The sequence below is a fragment of the Eptatretus burgeri genome, chromosome 5 (assembly GCF_056783735.1).
Source record: "Eptatretus burgeri isolate ZD-2024b chromosome 5, Ebu_testis_v1, whole genome shotgun sequence".
Taxonomy (NCBI): Eukaryota; Metazoa; Chordata; class Myxini; order Myxiniformes; family Myxinidae; genus Eptatretus; species Eptatretus burgeri.
In genome coordinates, this window is record NC_140965.1 from 81,951,234 (window position 1) to 81,974,771 (window position 23,538).

At 35.2% G+C, this 23,538-nt stretch overlaps 1 protein-coding gene and 1 long non-coding RNA gene across 4 annotated transcripts in view; one reads left to right on the top strand and one right to left on the bottom strand.

Moving 5' to 3' along the window:
• The window catches only part of LOC147026826 (aromatic-L-amino-acid decarboxylase-like), a 178,803-nt gene that overhangs the window by 28,472 nt on the left and 126,793 nt on the right, over positions 1 to 23,538 (top strand). The window lies entirely within an intron of this gene.
• LOC147026828 (uncharacterized) lies at positions 16,620 to 19,062 on the bottom strand. Its single transcript, XR_015058520.1, has 2 exons — positions 18,704 to 19,062; positions 16,620 to 18,607 (listed from the first exon to the last, which is right to left on the bottom strand). It is a non-coding gene; the product is annotated as an uncharacterized LOC147026828 (long non-coding RNA).

Sequence of the window (23,538 nt, forward strand, 5' to 3'; positions counted from 1 at the left end):
CAGTCAACGAGCCTGGTGTTGGCGCAGTGGTTAGAGCAGCGGCTTGGGATCCAAAAGGTCCCGAGTTCAAGCCCCGTTGGGCCACTGAATTAATACACCAGGGGGTTCACTCAGCCTGTCATCCTTCCGAGGTCGGCAAAATGAGTACCAGTATACTGGGCCGGTGTATACCCCGGTTAAAATAGGTGTACCATATCCCTGTGTCGTAAGAGGCGACCAGGGTTGCGTCAGGAAGGGCATCCGGCGTAAAACATGTGCCAAATCACTATGCGGATCATACGGATGATCCGCTGTGGCGACCCCGAACGGGAGCAGCCGAAAGAAGAAGATATAGTACAGTCAAAATGTCGGATGACCTCCCACAAATTGCAACAAAAGCAAACTCAACAGATTTTGATTCCTGGATATGTCCTCAGTGACAGAAAAAAAAGTCCTAAGGGATCCTCCAGGGGGGGGGGGGAAGTCCTGAAATCATGGAAATGCAATATGGCTGCAACCCGGCTTCGAATGAGAAAATTGTAAAGATTGATATTTTAATATGTAAATGTATGTTTTTTCTGCATTCTAATTGTTTCTAGTTATGGTCAGTATATTGATATACAAGAATAATTATAAAAAAGTGAAATGTATTGAGGGTAAAATAAAAACTTATCGCTTTTTTTGTCACGAAAAAAAATTTACCCGATACTGATTTTGGCTCCTGGACCAAAAAAAAACAAAAAACGTTTAAAACACAAGATGAAATCAAGTCTGGCAATACAATATAATTATGTAAATCATTGAAACATGACAAAATTCACAATTCCACTCGGGGCAATCACATCTGCCTGACGAAGGTTTCGAAATGAAAATGAAAATTCACATTAAACTCAGAAACTACATCCATTATAAACTTACTATACATGTTGAGAAAAATCAAGCGTATTAAAGTTAAAACTCGACGATGTAGTCATCATCCTCATCATTGTCACATGGAGTGTTTGTGCAGCCAGAGCCCCTGCAGTTTCCACAAGCTGGAGTGCACTCAATGTTGTGCTTCTTGCATGTGCATCTCATGGTGCTACATTCAGCCTGGCAGTTGCACCTAATGACATGTAACATCTTTTCAGGAGCTGGAGCTATTGATGTCTGAAGTGGCACAAAACCCTTGTCACACTTCTGCCAACCCCAGTCTGTCGGAAGAAGTTCATCTGCACATCCCTTCCATTCTTGGACTTGCAGATACACGTGCAGGCTGTGATACTTTGCTGCTTCTGATGTTGGTGGTAACATCTGTGGTTGCACATGGGAGGAGCTCCAAGCCACCTCGTCCCAGTACGCTGATACCGGAGGGTGTCCAGGGTGTCAGTTGACTTTCCGTTGTAGATTATCACCAATGTTTTTTTCTCCTGCATCTGCCACATCACATACGGAAGCTGGATATGTATCAAAAACCTTGGCCTGCTCACGGAATGTGTTGTTTGCTTTGAACTTTTTGAGGGAAGCTCCTTTTCCAATCCCATGAAGATGAGATGTCGTGTCACACCCACGAACTGCATGTAGAAACAGTATGCGCTTGCATATGTCTGTACCAATCATTTTCTTTGTGGCCTTGATGTTCCAGATGCGAGGCTTCTTCGTGTTCTATGGCTCGGGACAAAAGTAGAGGTCATGGGATTCTAAGCTTGCATGGTAACGTAGGAGGATGAGAATGTCTGTGTCATCACCAACTAACACAGTGTTGGTGACAGCAGTAAAGACTGCACAGCCTTCAGTACAATCAGGAGATCAGCATCCCCTGAGGCATGGTGTGTCTCACAGTTCTTCTTCTGAAGCTCTTCACTCAACATAAACATGAATCGCTGTTTATTCTGCCTATTGGCAAGAAACTGTTTCTTCATTGTGAGACGCATGTCAGCTGTAAATGTCACAGTAGTGCTAGCATTCCCTTTAGACCGTCTCTGGTGTGTCATGTCCTTCGTGTTGGTACTCTCATAACCATCAAACATGACTATGGCATCTCCGTACTTCTTCGTTACATAATCAGTGTACTGGTGGCATATGTCTCTGTATGTAGATCCACGAGACCATGGAATGCGTTGAACAAGTGCCCCGCCATCCAAAACATACTGTTGCCCATCATTGGGGATATCGGCTGGGACATCGGATCCAAGAAGATCCCAGATGGCATCAGCAAAGACTGGCTTGTGTGCTTCTCGGAGCTGAAGAGAGAAATCGAAGAGGGCTGGTGGATAGCTGCACAGTTCGTATTTGAAGGCCGACTCCAGTTCTTCTGCTGTCTGCAACAGTGATCAGTCTCTGGAAGAGGAGTTGTGGGTCAACCTGGACTTGCTCTCCATCAATCTTGACAGATGACTTCATGCTGAGGGTGACAACTTGGTCTTTCCTCTTAAATGTGTACTCGGCAGGTGTTTTCCCATCCATAGATTTCAATATTTTGGTTGCTGCAGCATGTGATGTATCGACGTTGACGGTGGGGTGTGCATGAACTCCAGTGGCAATGTTCCTCAGACGTGGATCACTCCTGAACAGATTCCGTTCCTGTAAATACTGAAGAGCTGATAGTGTGTCCTTCCAGTCATGAGATTGTCTTGCCTTGGTCATGTCCTTCTTCTGCAGTGTTGTAGTTCACATCTGTGAGCTCCTGCATTGCCTGGTTTATTTCTGCACAGGCAGGCATTGATAGTAGCCATACCAGCTGTTGTTGCTCTGTCATTCCTCACCCTCGTGTGAGCCCCCTGCTGGTCTTCAAACTTCTCATCAGAACTTGTTCGATGATCAGGTCAGATGAAAGACCTGCCCACAGGTGATCACTTCGTCGAACCACATGGAAACCCTCATCAAAACGTTGTTGGACATTGGGTTGTTGAGTTTTGAGGTTGGACATCTGCTGCATCTCTATATCTCTTTGCTGATGACTCCACCCTCTGCCGGACCATCGGTCCTCCCTCAGACCGGCAAGCAGCAGCTTCTTCGCTCACTGCTGATCTGGATAAAATGATAAACTGGTCCAACACGTGGAACTTGTCTTTCAATCCGGACAAATCTCACACTCTCACTATGTCTCTTCGAAAGGACCGCTTAGAAAAAACCCCCATCCACTTTCTCAACAATCCTCTAGAAGAAATCCTTTCTTTCAAGTTTCTGGCTCTCACTATCTGCCATGACCTTTCCTGGGAAAGCCACATTTCCAACCTCGCCTCCAAAGCCAGTCACCGAGTGGGAATCCTCCATCGTGCAAAGTCCTTCCTGGGCCCACCTGAGCTCCTGACCACTTACAAAGCATTTGTCCGCAGCTTTGATGGAGTACTGCTCTCCCCTCTGGGCTGGTGCTCCTGCCTCCCACCTTTCTCGGCTTCACGCTGTAGAAACCAAGGCATTTCGAATCATTGGCATCTCCCGCAATGAGGCTGAGTCTTTGGGCCTCTCACTGTGTGGCCTCTCACTAACAGCTTCACTATATATCTTATGTTTATAACTTCTTATTGTATTCATTTTCCTATATTCTTCTTTCTTATTCATCAAACAATTATAATAATTTCTAAAAGTTATTGATTTCTTTATTACATATTTCTTTATTCCCTTTAACCTCTTATCAATCTGTTCACCATACTTATAAGCATATGCCTTTGCTCTCAATCCAATAAACTCACTCATTACTTTTCCACCCAACTCATCCTTAAACTTACCAATAACCTTTTCATTCTTTTTGGAAAATAACTCACTCTTCTTGCTGAAATTACTTGTATCATATACTCCAATATTTTTCTTCATATCTTCATAAACATCATCAGTTTTTATATCTAGGATAAAACTATCAGTGTCCATATACAACAATGAAACATTTTCACCATACTCTTTCTTTAAGTCATTATACAAATAATCATACATCAATATCTTTGATAAATCAAGAACTGCTGTTCCAATATAAATTGGTTTATCCATTACAATACTTTCCTTTTTCATATGAATTGCAGAAAAGTTCTCTGAAAAAACCTCTTCTCTCTCAAAACTTGGTTTATTTATCAATCTCGAAGCTTCTTTCCAAGATGTTGCGAATCTAATGTTTTGCCTGTTTCTAACATTTTCCATAGTCTTTCCAAATACAGCATTATTCATTAATTTATAAAAGTCCCCTTCAAATTTTACTTTTGTATTTGCTCTCATATCTGTATTGAATTGAATATACTTTTTCACCCAAGGACTTTGTTTAAATTTTAAAACTCTATGAATTTTAGCTACTCTCAATCCTTCTCTCAAAAACTGTTTTAAGCTTCTCTGATGTAAAACATATCCCTCTTTATCATAGAATGTTGTTAATAACTTTTCTGTTGATTTGCCTTTAATATTAAAACTTTTATGATAATCACTGAACCATTCTTTCTTTGGGGTTTCTTTCTCACATGCAAAAGGAAGGTCTTTATGCTTATTATGAAGAACACTCGGGTACCTCAAATCAACTTCAAAATAATAACCTTCTTCTTCGTCATTCAATTCCTCTTGAGAAGAAATAACAATATTCATCAAAGCCTTTTCATAATCCTTTTCTTCCACCCACTCTAATTTACCATAAGGTAGAGATTGAGACATTGCCCATCCATACAAATTATTAGCATCAAAATACATCAAATAATTACTATCTTTTTCACTATCATAATTTGGGAGATATTTATTATTTGCTTTCGCATATCTTTTTGAACATACTTGTGATATTCCACCTCTCTTGGACTTCTCAATCATCAAAAGCATATCAACATCACTGATTAAATCTATATCTTGTTTTGTCATTTTCAACATTCCACTCCAAGCTAAACCAGGAGCTGTGAAATAGTGGGCAGGGTCTAATCCATAACAATTTTTATTATGACAGAGTGTTCTAAAAGCCTCAAACACATCAGCTAACAATAAAACATCTGTTTTTAGATATAAATCATGATATTCTCCAAGGTTCTTTATCTTAAATATTTTCCATATTTCTTGTGCGTGTTTATATTCCTTATCACTTATCTCTTCTTCATAAAGGTTATTATAGAAACTTTCTTTTGAAGGAAGTTGTGTTTCTTTAAATCTCATAAATGAATCCATATAATCATAAGGATAAATTCCCTTACTTGTAAGAATTTTCTCTTTACTTTGAATTTCATTCCTTGTTTGAATTTCCTCTCTCGTAAGAATTCCTTCTTTAATCAGAATTTCATCTTTAATCTGAATTTCCTCTTTAGTTCGAATTTTCTTTATAATTAGAATTTCATCTTCAGTTAGAATTTCTTCATTAATTAGAGTTTCCTCTTTACTTTGAATTCTCTCTTTAATCTGAATTTCCTCTTTAGTGAGAATTTCCTCTTTTGGAAAGAATGAATTAAGATTTGGAAAAGAGTCCGTGGAGCTTAGATTTGATGCGAGGTAGGCTAGTGGTGTTCCCATAAACTTGTAAGAATCTAGAAACCTAATACGAGTTAAAGGTTTTGTGAATATCATTTTTGAAAATGAAATATACTTTTGACTTGTGTTTGTTATGGCAGAAATATTCCCTGGTGTTTTTGAAAGTTCATTTATAAATAGATGTGTATCATAGTTGGCGCTGTTGTGAAGAAAGACTGGAATAAAAGAAGGTAATTTATAATTAAGATTACAACAGGAATGAGTGGGACCTCTATATTTACCAGTAAGATGACAATGATCCCTAACTTTAGACTCCTCAATTTCCCCCTCACAAATATGACAGATATTGTTCATTCTAAATTCTAATTTTTCTTCTTTGGTTAATTTCATCGGTTCATTTTTCTTTCATTAATTTCGTGAGTCTTATACAATCCTTTTCTAATCGTTTTACAAACTCTTGTGAAGCATTTTTTCCACGATAATGTTCAAGTTTGTTATACTTTTCTCCAACAGATGATTTGATATAATAACAGAAACCACAAGGAATATGTTTTTGATATTTATTTGTATATGGTTCTTTTGGATTAGGAGAAGCAGTATTTATCTTTTTAAGGATACATTCAAAATCAGCGTATATCACAAATGGGTGCATGATAGATTTATTATAATCTTCAAAAGAAATCTTTTCACCAGGTTTAGGCATTGTAATTACAGCTGATTTATGATTACTACAATATTTTGAATGTTGTTCTAATCGTTCTTTTGTATGAAATGAATTAAGACATCGCTTACAAGGATATATTTTGTTTGCTGTTCTGAATACCTGAGAAGAGATTAATCTTGATAAATTATTGATGTATGTGTAATGTGAATTCTTTCCAACACTAAAATATAAAAGGTCAATGTGTGTTTCTTCATTTTTATAGTTGTTTGAAATTTTTAATATTTGAACTTTGTTTGTATCCATTAATCCATATACATTAATAGAAAGATTATTCTTTTTCTCAAATTTAGGAATATCTGTTAGTGGCATTGGGAATTTAAAATCTTTAATGTCCAAGGTATTCTCATATTTCATATATTGTTTTACTCTTTCTGAATTACAATTTAGTGGATGTAAGTGAGCAAGAACAGACCAGAGAAAACATTTATTATCATTGTTCTTAATATTAACAACTGCCTTCTTTAGTTTTATTTCTTTTGGTAATTCAATATAAGAAGAAGCTTTAAGAGGGTTTGATTTTAGAATGTGTATATCTAAAAAGATGATTTTTTTTAATATTGAATCCACTTCCTACCACTGTATTATCAACATCCTCCTCTTGTCTTGATAGTTCTTCATAAACCCCACTATTCAAAAAATCTTGAAATGATGTTATAAAATGAAGACCTGTTCTCATATAAGGAGTATGTTCTTCATCTTGTCTTTTCATATTCATTTTCACTCCCATATAAAACTTTAAAGTTTTCATTTCTTTTAATGTCTTTTTTATAAATTTTTCAACATCGGGTTTCACTATTTCAATTGATTCAGCTATTGATGATGGACCGGGTTCTCCAAATTGAAAAATCCTTATTTTTATATGCCCTTTAAATGCCCCATCAGTGTTTTTAATATAATAGTCTCCCTTTACTTTAAACTCATTTTTCTTGTGTTTTTGTGATTGAAGATGTGTATTATAACTACTCTTCAAAACATCCTTTGAACAGATATCACAATGTTTTCTTTCCAACTCAAGAGGAGATATTTGATGAAATAGATTAAATGTGTGTTTGTTGGTTCGGAGGTGTTTTCTATAATGTTTATATTCGTGATTACAAACATCGCAGTACGTTGTATTCACCATATTTATAGAATAAAACTTTGCTTCAACTAAAATTTTCTTGATGAAAATTTCGTTTAATTTATAGGTGAATCTGTGCTTAAAAACATTTTATCCTCCAACTTTTTCACTTAATAAATACAATGTTTCAAGCCACAAAAGACAAGTTTCAATCAATCTCTTCATCTGTTAAAGATACTGAGAAATATGTCAAGGATGTGAAATTGAACAAAGATAAATATAACAACTATTGGATAAAAACTATTATGGTAAATAATATGAGTTCTTCAATTTCCTTCAGTGGAAGGGCTTTTAGTATACCTGGTAGAACATCAATTAAAGTATCTCTAACAAAAGTTTCTCCTCTCCTTCTAGTAATATATTCAAAACTAGAAAAAGCAATGAAACAAGAAAAAGTATCAAAGAACAAAAACCTTATGGATGAAGCTTTAGAAAGAAAAGATAAGACCATCTGTAATATGCAAGGAGAAATTTGTATTTTTTTCAACAACCCTAAAGATGTAAATCCTGATGAAATAAAGGATATTAATATATCAGGTGAAATGACATTTCGTTCAATAGTAGTTAACGATAATTTTAAAATTACCTTTAATATAAAAAATGTTGTCGTTGAATCTGATAATGAAAAAAAGTATATCGATATCGATGGTAATATACAACTGAAAGTATAGATGAATTTCAGTTTAAGTAAAGTTTTACTTTATAAATATGCTCGACTTTCCTGATTCTTCATATGACAAATTTGAGAATTGTCCTGCGTGTGAAAGACGGGGATTAAACACAGAGTCAAAAGCCTATAAACAATGTATATTCTGTGATTATCTTCTAATTAATGATAATAAAAAATATAAAAAGGAAAATAATTCTTTTAGATTTACACCAAAAATGAATTACTTTACAAGATTGATTAGAGAAATGAATGTAAAGTATGAGGATGATAACACACCTTTCCTTACAAGGGAAGAAACTGAACGTATAAGAGAAATGTTCAAAGGATTGTTGTTGTATATTATTCATGGATGTAATTTTCAGGGAAATATCAACACAAGATATTGTATAAATAAAATAATGGATTATCTTGAAATTAAACCTGAACTTAGGATAAAATATAGAGTTTCTAAAAAAGCCAATAATAAATTAAATAACCTGTTTTTCAAATATATAAATGAATGATTTTTTACCTATTTGGGAAAATAAGATAAAATTTAACAACCATAAAAATCTCCCAAATTCATAAAGATGTCTCATAGTTGGTTCAAGTGGATGTGGAAAAACCTGCTTACTTTTAAAAATGCTCCTCACTCCCAACTTTTTAGATTATGACAATTTAATAATTTTCACAAAGTCGAGTTTTCAACCAGAGTATCAACTACTCTCACAAGGTTTTAATGCTGGTCTTCAAAAAGAAGATATAATCGGTTTATTTAAACGTCAAAAAAACCTAAATGATTATAACATTGAAGATATAATTCAACTATTTTGTGATACACAGAGATGTAAAAAGAAATCAAATCTTATAACTTGTATTCTTAGTGATAATACGGATGATATACCGTCTCCCCAAGATTTGGATAAATCAAAAAAGAACCTCGTTATCTTTGATGATTGTGTTAATGAGAGAAACCAAACGGTAATGGACAGCTACTACACAAGAGGGAGACATTCTTCTTGTAATTGTATTTATCTTAGTCAATCGTACTTTCAACTTCCTCGTCGTTCCATCAGAAACAATGCTAATACTTTTATTTTATTCAAGTTAAATTCAATAGATATCAATAATTTTTGGAGAGATAATTGTTCTACATTATGTAGTAAAAAGAAATTTGAGGATTACATGAAGCACACGACTGAAAAATATAAATATATTGTTGTGAAACAAGATGAGATATTAAGGGATATATTTTTTGTTTTATAAACAATTACATATATAAATGACAACTATTATTATAAATCTTGTGGGTAAATCTGCTTCTGGAAAAAACTTTCATAAATCAAGGTTCTTGTGTAGTACAAATGAGAATATTGTAAATTTACTTAAAAAACACCCCGTGATACGCATTGTATCAACAACAACTAGAGCAATAAGACCTGGAGAAGTAAAAGGTGAAGATTATCACTATATTTCAGTGGAGGAACATATGCGATTGAGGAATGAAGGACAAATATTTGAGGAGGTTTCTCTTGGTACAACAAAATATTCACATTGTAAGAGTGAGTTAAGGAAACTAAAATCTGGTGGTGTTGGGATATTAGAAACTAATCCAGAAGGAACGAGACAAATTATTAAATATCTGAGCGGAGTGAAGATTTTATCATTCGGTTTTGATGTTGATGAAGAAACTCAACGCAAACGTATGAAAAGCAGAGATGCAAGGATTAGTGAAGAAGAAATTACAACTCGCATTAATGTTAATAAAGAATTTGATGAAATATTTAAAGAAAAGGATTTATTTGAACACATCTACTTGAATGATGAAGAAAAGGAAAATTTCCCTGTTAATCTTTACAATTCATTAAATGATATTTTACAATAAATAAATGGATACAAAAGAAAGAGCAAGAAGATTTAAGGAACATCAAGAGTTGGTTTCAAAAGTTGTAAAACAGCAGGAAGACATAAAGAAGAAACGCAGACAGAAACTAACGGGCGAAGAAGTATTTGAAAGAAAACAAGAGAAATTTTTTAAACCACTTTTAAAAACTTCCCAAGAAAAAATGAAAGATGTTTCCACAGTTCCCACAGTAGAATATACTCCCAGAAAGCTCCAAATGTTAAAAGATTTCAGTCAAATGACGGAGGAAGAATTAGAGCATATTGGAGAATTAGAATATGATGAAGGTTTATTTCAACAACTGGAAGAGATTAATCAACCCCTGATTATATTGTGAATGCTGTTCAAAACAATGAATATTCAGCGGATTCAAAAACCAAAGCAGGACTCATTCCAACAGAACAACCAGCAATATTTCATCTTGTTCAAGAAAAGGTATTGATATTTAATGATGAATTAAGGTTCTTAAGTTCTGCTCAACCCCCTGTTAAACTAACTCCGAGATTAATGTTTCTTCTCACAAAAGATGGAAGACAAGGTTCAACTGTGAGGGATGAATCAAAGTATATTGATAAACCATTGGATATGGAAAATAATGATGATAGAGTATATATTGATTTGCTGAACACTCTAAATTATAAGGTTATTCTTTCTGGTAAAAGTAGGAAGAATGAGAAGGAGAAACACATTATTCAGGCTTTAAGTATCCTTGGTTCAGGTATTAGTTTTCTTCCAAATGACCCATCACAATTAGTTAATAGACTGTTATTGTTGTTAGGTAGTAAGAAGGCTGGAAATAACAATTGTTTTAATGAAGCATCAGCCATTTTAGACCAGTTGATGAACATGAAAATAATTAATAAATCTCAATATAAAGACATTTTATCTCATATTAAATAAGATGAGAAGCACAATCCTGAGTTTTAATTTCACAACAAGCGACCACACATCTTCATTCCCATACCCACTACAACTTGACACAACAAAAGAATATGAGGCATCTTTATTGTCCATGGAAACTTATAATACCTTATTTAATATAACCGAGAAAAATGACAAGTTTAGTTATAATCCGGGAAGTGGATACAAAACGATAACAGTCTCACCCGGAGCATACGAGATTTCTCAAATATCTTCCGAAATTGCTCGTCTTATGAAAGAACAGGGTGATGAACCAAAAAATATTGTTATAAACATTCAAAAACATACTTCAAAATCAACGATTAAAGTTAAAAATAACTACAAGGTTGATTTCACAATTGATAATTCATTTAGAGAGTTATTAGGTTTCTCCTCAAAAAAGATTGAAACTAATGGGACGTTTTACAGTGATAATGTCATTCAAATATCCTCAGGAATAAATTCGGTGTTAATTCACTGTGATTTGATTGATGGTGCTTATAATGATGGAAAAAAAAAATACAATATTTTCATTCAGCGCATACTCAACCCCAATTGGTTATAAATTCAATATGGAACCTAAAAATTTGGTTTATCTACCTGTGTCAGGAAAAACCATACACAGAGTAAATTTTAGGATAACCGACCAAGATAATTGTGTGATTTCTTTTAATGGAGAAGTTATATCCATCAGAATTCACCTACGTGAAGTTTTTCAATAAATAAATACGATGGTTATTGTGAGGAAACACGAGTTGGGAAAATATAAAATAATTACAGGGGATGGGATGTTCCTTTCCCCGTACTACAAGGGTGAAGGTATGTATCTTGGTAGAGGATACTATAAACCTAAGAGACAAAGGGGTGTCGGACATCAATTTAGAGGAGATGGGATAATTGATACTCTCATGGGTATTGGTTCAACTATTCTTAAACATAAAGACCTAATTGGTTCAACTGCTTCTGCTGTGGGAAATGTAGCAGGTGCTGTAAAGAGTATAAAAGATGCTCAGAAGGAATCTCATAAATTACAAGCAATAAAAGAAATTAAGAAAGGTAAAACTCAGTTGTCCCCCAAGAACGACAGAAAATAATTCAAATACTTGGAACAGGGTTTCAAAAGTTTTAACATCTTTTTTCCTAAATAAATACAAGTATGGAAGCAATTGATAGTATCTATGATTTGGATGATACTATTATTATCTCAAACTCCACTAAAAAAGAAGATTACTTCAAGGTAAATGCAATAACTGGAACAGACTGGAATACAAATGGTACAAAAAGTTTTGAAATAAATAATCAACAAACCTATTTGAATCTCTCCGAAAGTTTCTTGTTGTGTAAATTTAAATTCACTAAGGCTGGGAATAACACAAACGCTACACTTGTAAATGATTTCTTCTGGAAAATGTTTGATAGTGTGCGATTGTATATTGGAACACAAGAAGTTGAAGCGGTTGATTATGTCTGCTGTATCTGAAATGATGAAATTTACACTCTATACATTCAGTGATAGAATGGGAAAGGGGTCTGTCGAAGGTTTTATTCCTGATATGTCAACGGGAACAAACACAGACCCTGGATATATTCAAAGGAAAGGAATGTATAATGATGATACAAAAGCAGAAAATAGTTTTACTGTGGCAGTTCCTCTTAAAGGTATATTTGGATTTTGTGATTATGATAAAGTTCTGTATGGTCTTAAAATTAGATTTCAACTACAAAGGAATGATAATGAAAATAGATTGCTTTTTGGTGTTGGTAGTGCTTTTGGTGAACAGAATAAATTTGTAATTGAGGAGATGAGTTGGTATATCAGTGAATATACTCCTAATCTTAAAACAGAAGAGATGTTGAATCGAAGACTTAACTCAAAGAAACCACTCAGTGTATCATACCTCAAAAGAAGATGTCAACACGTTAAACTCAATCAAACTACTTACACGTGGAATTTGGGTGTTCTGGAAGGAAAGCCACGATATCTGTGGATGATTTTTAAAAAGCCAGATGGTGATACTGCGACTGATAAGAATAATGCATTGAGTGATAATGCTAAGGTGAAACAACTTCGCGTTTCTCTAGATGGAACATTTTATCCACGAGATAGATTGGAAATTAATTGGGAAAAAAATGATTTTGCTGAAGCATACAAGTCTTACCAAAAGGTGTGTGAAAGTAATGGAAATAAAGAACCTATTTTGGATATGACAGCATTTAAAAGTTTGTATACAATCTATGCGTTTGACCTGAGCGCTCAAAAGGAAACTATAAAGTCTAATCGAGTGGATACTTCCCTATACATTGAAAGAGGAGAGAGTGAAGAAGTTGATACATATTGTTTGCTTTTGGAAGAAACAGAATTGCAGATTAATACAGATAATGGTGTGATGATTAGTCTCACATAATTTTTTGTTAAATAAATGAGTGGCAAAGTACCAACTGGGGTATATGTTAATCAAATCAATCTTCATAAACTATCATCTTGTGTTCAAAATCAAAAGCCTTGTACGATTAACGTTAATACAATTCAGAGAAAAGGAGCAGTAAGAATTGATGTTTTGCTCACAAGAGAACAGGTTAAAATCTTGAATGACACTGGCTCACTTAAAATTAAAATGACAAAACCAATGTTGAAAAAATATTCAATAAGAGAGACGAGTGGAGGATTTCTCCCATTTCTAATTCCTTTATTTGCTGGTTTAAGTGCGGTTGGAGCATTGACGGGTGGTATTTCAACAGCGGTGAAAACTGCCAACGAAAGGAAGGCTCAACTCCAGGCTCAAAAAGAATTGGAAAGACATAACAAAGAGTTGGAGAAACAAATTAGTGGAAGTGGTGTAATTGTAGATTTTGCTGAAAAACTTGAAGGTCTGCCTGATAAAGCGAGATTGTTAGTTGGAGATATGCTTTCTTCTATAGCACAAGCAGGTGTAAAATTAACGAAAAGAGGTAATGGATTATATCTTTCTAATAAATAAATGAGCATTGATGAGTGGTTGAAAGAATTTGGAAAGAATACAACATCAAATTTACAACTTGCCAAATATTGTAAGAAATTAAAAATTCATAATGTGGTTATTTGTATGAGAGATGAATTAACAAATGTGCCGAAACATACAAAGAATATTATTATGAACTTAGAAGATAATGATGGGAACGGTTCTCATTGGGTTTGTATTTTTAATAGTCAAGACAAATATTATTTTGATAGTTTTGGTCTTCCACCACCTGTTGAAGTCATAAAATTCTTACAGAATGGTGTTTATCAAACATTTCAAGTCCAAGAATTAAATTCCAAGTGTTGTGGTCAATTATGTCTATATGTGTTATTTCAACTCAACAAAAATAAAAAATTTTATGATATTATTTTTAATCTAATATAAATGACTTATGTTGGTAAAGATGGTTCTATCTTTGGTGTATCTCAAGAACTGGATATTGATTTATCAAATTATTATACAAAGGCACAGGCTGAACGACATAAATATAATATAAACAAAAATATTAACATGAAAAATGCTTATAAATTAAAAAATTATCCAAGCCCAACTGACGCGAATGACTTGGTGAGATTAAGCGATTTATCACAATATATATACTTAAATAAAACGGCTGTGTATTCCAAAGATACAGAAGTGTTGATATTATCTCCAGGTCATACAGAATTCACAGTTCGAATTAAAATAAATTTTTATAAAGAAGGGCGTATCGTTTGTATGAGAATAGAACAATGGGGGTATGATATGAATGATTTAGGGTATAATTGGTCATTTAAAATTAACCTCGAAGACCTGGAACAATTAAATCAGTCTCGTAAGGAAGAATATTATGCACTTGGTATCGAGAATGAGTTTTGTGGAGCCACGATTAGTAAACAACAAATAAAAGAATTTAATAAGGGTAAATATAATAATGGTTTTGCCCTTGTTTATCTCATGAAAACAGAAAAACAGGATTATATATAATAAGTAAGGAAATACAAAATGATTTAACTATGGGAAGATGGGGAGGTGTTTCGTGCCATAATATTATTCTAACATATATTTCTAATACATAAATGACAGCAAGAAGGCTTCAAGAAAATTATCATTTCTGTGTCCAAGCATACCTTCAAGAAAAGGGTATTCGGTATTTTAATAAATATGTTCTACAACATAAGAATGAGGTATTTTCAATAAAAGATTGGCATTATGCTGATGTTGATAAACCGACAACTTTAGATTTAATTAGAATGTTAAATAATGAAAAAATTATAAGGTTAAGAAAAGGTAAGGCTCTTTTAGAAATTCAAAAGAAATTTTATTGGTTTCCTGTTGTAAAAAAAATTATTTTGGATACAGGAATAACAAGAAATCCTGATGAATATATGTATAATATTCTATGGGGTGTAAACGATTCAAGGATAGTAAGGGATGAGGAAGGAGTTGAAGAAGAGAGGGAAGAGGAGGAAAAGGAGAAGGAGGAGAGGGAGAAGAAAGAGGAGGAAAAGGAGAAGAGAGAGAAGGAGGAAAGAGAGAATAGAGAGAAGAGAGAGGGAGAAGAAAGAGAAGGAGGAAAAGGAGAAGAGAGAGAGGGAGGAAAGAGAGAGAATGAATAAATATCAAAATATGGAAACCAGTGAGATTCAAAAAAGATTGGTGGTATTACAGAAAATAACTCAACCCACCGAGGAGGAAAACAAAGAATTGACAAGTCTATTTGCAATATTTTCTTCAAGACTATTGACATCGTCAAGCTATTCATTTTAATTCAAGTTTTTTCTTAAATAAATGGAGGAGAGAGTGAAGGCATTTCTAAGGATTCTTTATGTTTTAAAAATTAAGATTCAAATGTGCATGTTGGAAACTAAAAAGGTTTTTGCACTCTGCAGGAATTTTTCTCATAAATAAATGAGTTATTGTCTCAAATGTAAAAAGAAAACTGATACTAAAAATATTTCATATATTAAAAGTAAAAATAACAGGGTTATACAAAAAGGTATATGTTCGGTGTGTGGTTCAAAAAAATCAATTTATCTCCAAACACAAACTCGGAGGAGATATACAAAAGTTTTTATCAGGAAGTAAATTTACAACTACTGGAATACCAGGGGAATTACATCTTCCAGGGTATTCTTTCTGTGGTCCAGGCACAAACTTGGATAAAAGATTAGATGAGGCAGACAATCCTAAATCCTGGAGTAAACCAATCAATAGAGTTGATGAAGTGTGCATGAGACACGATATTGATTATGGGAATACCACAACGTTGGAAGAAAAGCATGAAGCCGATAGAGAAATGTTGTATAATTTGTCTCTGATACAAAATCCAACCTTGAGAGAAAAAGTTGATAGGTTCATCGTGAAGAAGATGATTAGTGCTAAATTGAAACTTGGACTTGGAAATTCAAAAAACTTATAGGCTCTAATGATGCCATTAAGACTGAAGAGCAATTAGCTGATGAATTACATAAACCAATATTCACAAAGTTTCAGAGAAGGAAAGTTTATTCCAAGGAAGTTGATTATATCTGGTCTGCTGATTTGATTGAACTCAATAATGATAAGGGGTACAAGTATGCTTTAACCGTTATTGATTTGAGGAGTAGATATGCGTGGGTTGTCCCTTTAAAAAACAAAACAGGTAATACTCTTATGTTAGCTTTTCAACAGATATTTAATAAAAGTAAGAGAAAACCTAAAAAAATTGTGGACTGATGAGGGTAGAGAGTTTTATAACAAGACATTTATGAATTTTCTAAAAAATAACAGTATTACATTATACAGTACCTTTAATGAAGGGAAGGCAGTTGTTGTTGAACGTTTTAATCGTACCTTAAAAGAGAGACTATATAAAAATTCACACAACTCGGTTCACAACAATGGTCATCTTTTATTCAGGATATTGTGGATAAGTATAATGACACGATTCACACGTCAACGAATATGAAGCCATCAGAAACATTTACAAAATTAAAATATGAAAAAGAGATTAATGTCAGAAAACCTAAGTTCAAAGTTGGTGATATCGTAAGAATATATAGGTGGAAATCTCATTTTGAAAAGGGTTTTACTGAACGATGGACGAAAGAACTTTTTTAAATTGTTGATGTAATAGATACAGTTCCTTGGACTTATAAAATATATGATTTGGAAGGGGAAGAGATTTTAGGTTCATTTTATTCACAGGAATTACAAAAGACAAAACTAAGCAGATAATACACCTTTGTGGACACTCGAGGGCCAAGTCCGAGGTGTATAACAGTATATAATGTGTGTCAAGGGGTGGACGTTCTTACATCTGTGAACCCCAAACACAGAATCCTCAACTGAATAGTCAAGGCTTAACTTTTGTTTGTGTGTGTGTGTGTGTGTGCAATGGGAGCAATAGGTTGGCGCTTCACTCCCTCCTACTATACACCGTTGTGGACACTCGAGGGCCAAGTCCGAGGTGTATAACAGTATATAATGTGTGTCAAGGGGTGGACGTTCTTACATCTGTGAACCCCAAACACAGAATCCTCAACTGAATAGTCAAGGCTTAACTTTTGTTTGTGTGTGTGTGTGTGTGTGTGTGTGTGTGTGTGTGTGTGTGTGTGTGTGTGTGTGTGTGTGTGTGTGTGTGTGTGTGTGTGTGTGTGTGTGTGTGTGCAATGGGAGCAATAGGTTGGCGCTTCACTCCCTCCTACTATACACCGTTGTGGACACTCGAGGGCCAAGTCCGAGGTGTATAACAGTATATAATGTGTGTCAAGGGGTGGACGTTCTTACATCTGTGAACCCCAAACACAGAATCCTCAACTGAATAGTCAAGGCTTAACTTTTGTTTATTGATGTGTATGTGTGTGTGTGTCCCAACCCTCACATTCAAAATCTCAACCCCAACCCTCACATTCAAAATCTCAACCCCAACTCAATCCTCACCCAACACAGTCTTTTTCAAAATGAGATTTCCACCTATATATATATATATATATATATATATATATATATATATATATATATATATATATATATATATATATATATATATATATATATATATATATATATTTTACGTTTTTTTTTTTTCTCTTCTTCCAATTCTGTCTTTTAAGGCTTTCAGGTTTGATGACATAGAAAGAGGGAGTAAGAACTTTCTTGATAGGTTTAAATCCCAAAGAGTGGTAGCATTTCAAGTCTTCAAAATAACCCCAACTTTCCAAGTCTCCAAGGTAGTTATTTAAACCATCAAGGCAGAACTCATTTACTGATTTTTTTTCAAAATTTGTGAGTCTCCAAGGTAGTTCCCATATTTAGAACCATCTTGGCAGAACCCTTTTCCTGAGTCTCCAAGGTAGTTATTTAAACCATCAAGGCAGAACTCATTTACTGATTTTTTTCAAAATTTGTGAGTCTCCAAGGTAAAACTTGTATTCTGGCTCATCAACGTATAACTTGTTCAGTGGGTATTGTCTTGATAACTCACAATGAGTACTATTGCTGTAAAACTCTTTTTCAGGATTTTGCTGGTCTCCAAGGTATAACTCTTTGGTTGGGTCATCAAGGACGAACTCGTTCTGTGGGTCTTGGTCGCTCATAAGGTCTTCAACCAAGCCAACAATTTCGCCCCAAGTTGTAGCAAAAGCAGTATTTTCATTTCGTATTTCAGACACAATTTCCTGTGAGAGAAAATAATAATGTATTAATTAAGTTATTTAATTATTAAATGAGTATGCTTCAATCAAAGTTTGAAAATAGGAAAATAAAAATCTTACCTCAACAGATAAGAGGTTTGAATCCAGTTCATCAACTTGAAGGTTTAGTTCCATACAAGACAGAGAGTTCCAAGGAACACCAAAGTCATCCCACTCAAGGTCTTGGTCGCTCATAAGGTCTTCAACCAAGCCAACAATTTCCCCCAAGTTGTAGCAAAAGCAGTATTTTCATTTTGTATTTCAGATACAATTTCCTGTGAGAGAAAATAATAATGTATTAATTAAGTTATTTAATTATTAAATGAGTATGCTTCAATCAAAGTTTGAAAATAGGAAAATAAAAATCTTACCTCAATAGATAAGAGGTTTGAATCCAGTTCATCAACTTGAAGGTTTAGTTCCATACAAGACAGAGAGTTCGAGGCAAGCACACAGCACACCATTGCCAGCAAAAACAAATGTTTAAAATGGAGCCTGGGTTTGAAGCTTTTATAGAGAAAGACTGGTGGGTGTGGTTTCCTTTGGAAATTCCCTGGGCAAGCCTAGGCAAGCCTTCATTGGGAAATTTTTCAAAACCATAACATCCTGTAATTTTCTAGTGATTTCTTTGTGAGTCAGAGATGAACTGGAAATGATGTAAGAGTGGGCGGGGCTTAGCAAAAGTAGGCGGGGCTTAGGAAAAGTGGGCGTGGCTTAGAAAAAACCTTATGAAAAGTTGGCGGAGCTTAGCAAAAGTGGGCGGGGCTTAGGAAAAGTGGGCGTGGCTTAGAAGAAATACCTCATGAAAAGTGGGCGGAGCTTAGCAAAAGTGGGCGGGGCTTAAAGAAAAGTGGGCGGGGCTTAACAAAAAATAACCTGTGGCTCAGGAGGTGGTCAAACAAGAGCATTAAGAGAAGTTTATCATTTCGTAATGGCACAAAAGGGGTATCTTCAAAAATATAAAGATTCAAATGTTTTGTTTGTCAATATTTTAGATGGGGATTATTGTGCAAAGAAAATTAAACTATTGAAGGAATTTGAGAATGAACAAATCTTTATAGGTTCAATGAGTGAGCTGTTCAACCCCCAGGTGTTCAATTCAATGAGGTTCAACCTCCAAGTTAAAAGGGGAGACAAATAAATATACCTTGGGATAAAAAGGGGGTTTATTTTTAAGGAAAAAAAAAAGGGAATCGCTGAAAATCCCCCATTCATTTACATGGGGAAAAGTGAGCCAGAATCAGTATTCTTACCCTACATATATATATATATATATATATATATATATATATATATATATATATATATATATATATGTATGTATGTATGTATGTATGTATGTATGTATGTATGTATGTATGTATGTATGTATATATATATATATATATATATATATATATATATATATATATATATATATCCATACATAGCGGAAATAAACACTTATGAAAACCCGTTTTTATTCATAAAATATGATCCACATGGTTGCCATGAGTTTCAAAACAGATTTGAATATGTCACCCCCACTCTTGATGAACATGCACTAGCACATCTGGTGTTATGCTTGTAAAGGCATTTTGAATACGTTCCTGTGGATGATTTATGTCTCGTATCTTTTCCTGATACACCATGGCCTTCAAGTTCACCCAAAGATAAAAACCAAGGGGGGTGAGTTCTGGGGATCTGGGAGGCCACTCCACAGGACCACGCCGACCAATCCAGGAAACCTGAAATGTTGATCCAACCACTGACACATGGAAATACCATAATGAGGTGGTGCCCCATCATGCTGGAAGTGAACTGGAAAGTCACCGTCCTCGTTTAGCAGGGTCGGCATGATCATTTATTGCAACATGTTAAGACACATTTTGGCATTAAGATTTCCGCTGATGTAAAATGGTCCAATAATTCTGTCACCCCGTTTTCCGGCACCTTGCATCTTTGTCGGACTCATCCAGTGCGGGTTAGCATTACTCCAATAACGTAAGTTTTGCCGATTAACCTCTCCATTGACGTAAAAATTGGCTTCATTGGTAAACAAGATCCCAGATGAGAAGTTTGCGTCATCGTTCAATTTGTTTAATGCCCATTCACAAAATTCCATCCGTCTATCCGGGTCGTCTTCACCAAGATGCTGCGCCATATGCAATTTGTATGGATGCGATTTGTTTGCTTTCAAAATGCGCCTGATACTCGATCTGCTAACGCCGCTTTCAGCAGCCAACCGTCGTGTACTTTTTTTGGGGACTCCATGTAAGTGCTGCTAGTATCCTGTCCGTTGTACCTTCATCTGTGGCTGTATGTCTTCGACCATTTTTCTGTTGATCTGCAACACTTCCAGTTTTTTTTGAACTTTCTAATAAGTTTTGCCGCAGTGTTGTGTATGATGTTCTTTCCATGTTTTCTGTTGAATTCCATTGCAACCTTGCGACTGCTTCCTGACCCGGCCATCAGTAGGACCTCAATTCGTTCTGCTCTTGACAAACGCATCTTTCAAGGGTATCTGAAAAATATAAAAACACTATGTATGGCTACTTTTGGCCATCCTATATACATATACATATACATATACATATACATACACAGGATGGCCAAAAGTAGCCATACATAGGGTTTTTAACATGTTTTATATATATATATATATATATATATATATATATATATATATATATATATATGTATATGTAGTGGGGGAAGTGGAGCAACTATATTTTATGTCATGGCTAATAATCCCCATCTACAGCAGGGGCCAGTAAACCAGAATCTCTGTTAAATGTGTATGGGTGAAAATTGTAAGTCATCTCCCTACCCCCCCCCCCCTTCACAGTAGGGGGGGCGGTTGTGGCCATTACCTGACCCTGGCTACTACCGACATGTATGCAAAATTTGGTGGAGATTGGGTGAAAATCATAAGTCGTCCCCGCACCCTCGACCCCAGTGCGATGTTTGTGGGGGGAGGAGAATTTATTTTGTGCTTATGGCATGACCCTGGGTACTACTAACACATATGCAATTTATTTTATGATACGCTAACAACACGGATAAACGTTGTTTATTTATTACATCTTAAAAGGTGCCATTAGTGGCTGGACATAGATGCACTTGCTCCATTAAATATAAGATGGCTGTCCTGAAAGTCATGAACACATTTATTGCACAGTCAAACCAAGGTAAATGCAAGAAAACTGATATTGTCAATAGTAACTGGACATACCTCATTACTTTTCTCCAAAATCTCCAGAACGATCCACACATTTCTGCCAGTACTGCACGAGCTTAAAAATCCTGCTGTGATGGAAGACCATTCCAACACTTTGTAACCAACTATGCATGGCTATCTGAACTGTCTCATCGTTTTCATAGTGCTGGCATCTCATGTGATTTTTCAAGGGCCCAAACATATGGTAGTTCGAAGGAGGCAAATTCATGCTGTGCAGAGGGTGGGGAGCACTTTCCAGCCATTCTTTGAAATTTCCTCCAATGTCAGATGTGCAGTATGAAGTCTAGCATTGTCATGTTGAAAGATGACAACTTTTTTCATCAGGCATTTGCCCCGAAGTGCACGTTTCAACTGAACGTAGCGAGCCACGTTGATGGTTTCCCCTTTAGGCAGGAAATCAACCAGTATGTATCCCTTGGAATTCCTGAAGTTGGTTCCCATAACTTTGCTAGTGGGGGGTACTCTTTTGGAGATGTGGAGTGATGCCATTCCATACTTTGCTGCTTGGTTTCTGGGTTGAAATGGTGGAACCAGCTTTCATCACCAATCATGATATGTGACTACCGGTTCCGGTTTTGGAGGCGACGGTTGGTTCTCTCCAAGGGTCTCTGCCGACTTTCTCAAAGATAAGTTCTTGGACTCTGTGTCCTTCTCTCCTGACAAAGTTAAGAGCTTGCTGTCAAACCTTGACTCATATTCTACAACCGGTCCAGATGGCATCAGCCTTCATGTTCTAAAAACTCTCTCTGTTGCTCTTGCTCACATTCTCTGTTCTATTCACCCTCTCATTTTCTCAGGGTCATCTGCCATCTGCTTGGAAATCAGCAAACATTACCACTCTGCATAATAAGGTGCAAAAAATGATCCCTGCAACTACAGACCAATCAGTCTGCTCCCAATCATCAGCAAGGTCATGGAATCCATCATTGCTTCTAACATCAAATCCTTCCTCTTCTCCAATGGCTTGATTTCCAACCATAAATTTGGATTGAGACAAGGTCACTCTACCCTGGACATGCTACTTCTCCTTTTCCAACAATAGATTGAGGTCCAAAGTGCCAAACATGAGATTAGAGCCCGAGACATATGGTGAGCTTTCGATATGGTCTGGCATCCCGCACTGCTCAACAAACTCTCTTCTTATGATATCCAAGGCAATCTCCACTCATGGCTCACAGACTTCCTCTCCTGTCGCAGTCAACGCATGGCTCTTCATGGATTTTTCTCATCTCCTCTTCCCATCCAGGTTGGAGTTCCTCAAGGCAGTATTCTTGGCCCTGTGCTTTTTCTGGTTTTCATCAATGATCTCTCAGATTCCCTGGAAAATCCTCTTTATCTCTTTGATGCCACCCTCTGCCGTACCATCTCTCATCCCTCTGATTGGCAGGCAGCAGCCTCTTCACTCTATTCAGACATGGATAAAAATCACAAGCTGGTTAAACACTTGGAATGTCTTTCAATCCTGACAAATCTCACACCCTCACCATGTCTCTCAGAAAGGACCGTGTGGAACCCCCCCCCCCCCCACCCCCATCTACTTTCTCAAAAATCCTCTTGAACAAGTCCTTTCATTCAATGTTTTGGCTCTCACTATCTACCATAATCTTTCCTGGGAAACCACATCGCCAAGTTGGCTTCCAAAGCCGGTCGCCAAATGGGCATCCTACATAACCAAAATGTGTGTGTGTGTATATATATGTGTGTATATATGTGTATATATATATATATATATATATATATATATATATATATATATATATGTATATATATATATATATATATATATATATATATATATATATATATGTATATATATATATATATATATATATATATATATATATATGTGTATATATATATATATATGTATATATATATATATATGTATGTATATATATATATATATATATATACACATGTATACATACATATTTTATATATAAAAATTACATGTATATATATTATATTACATGTATATAATCTTAT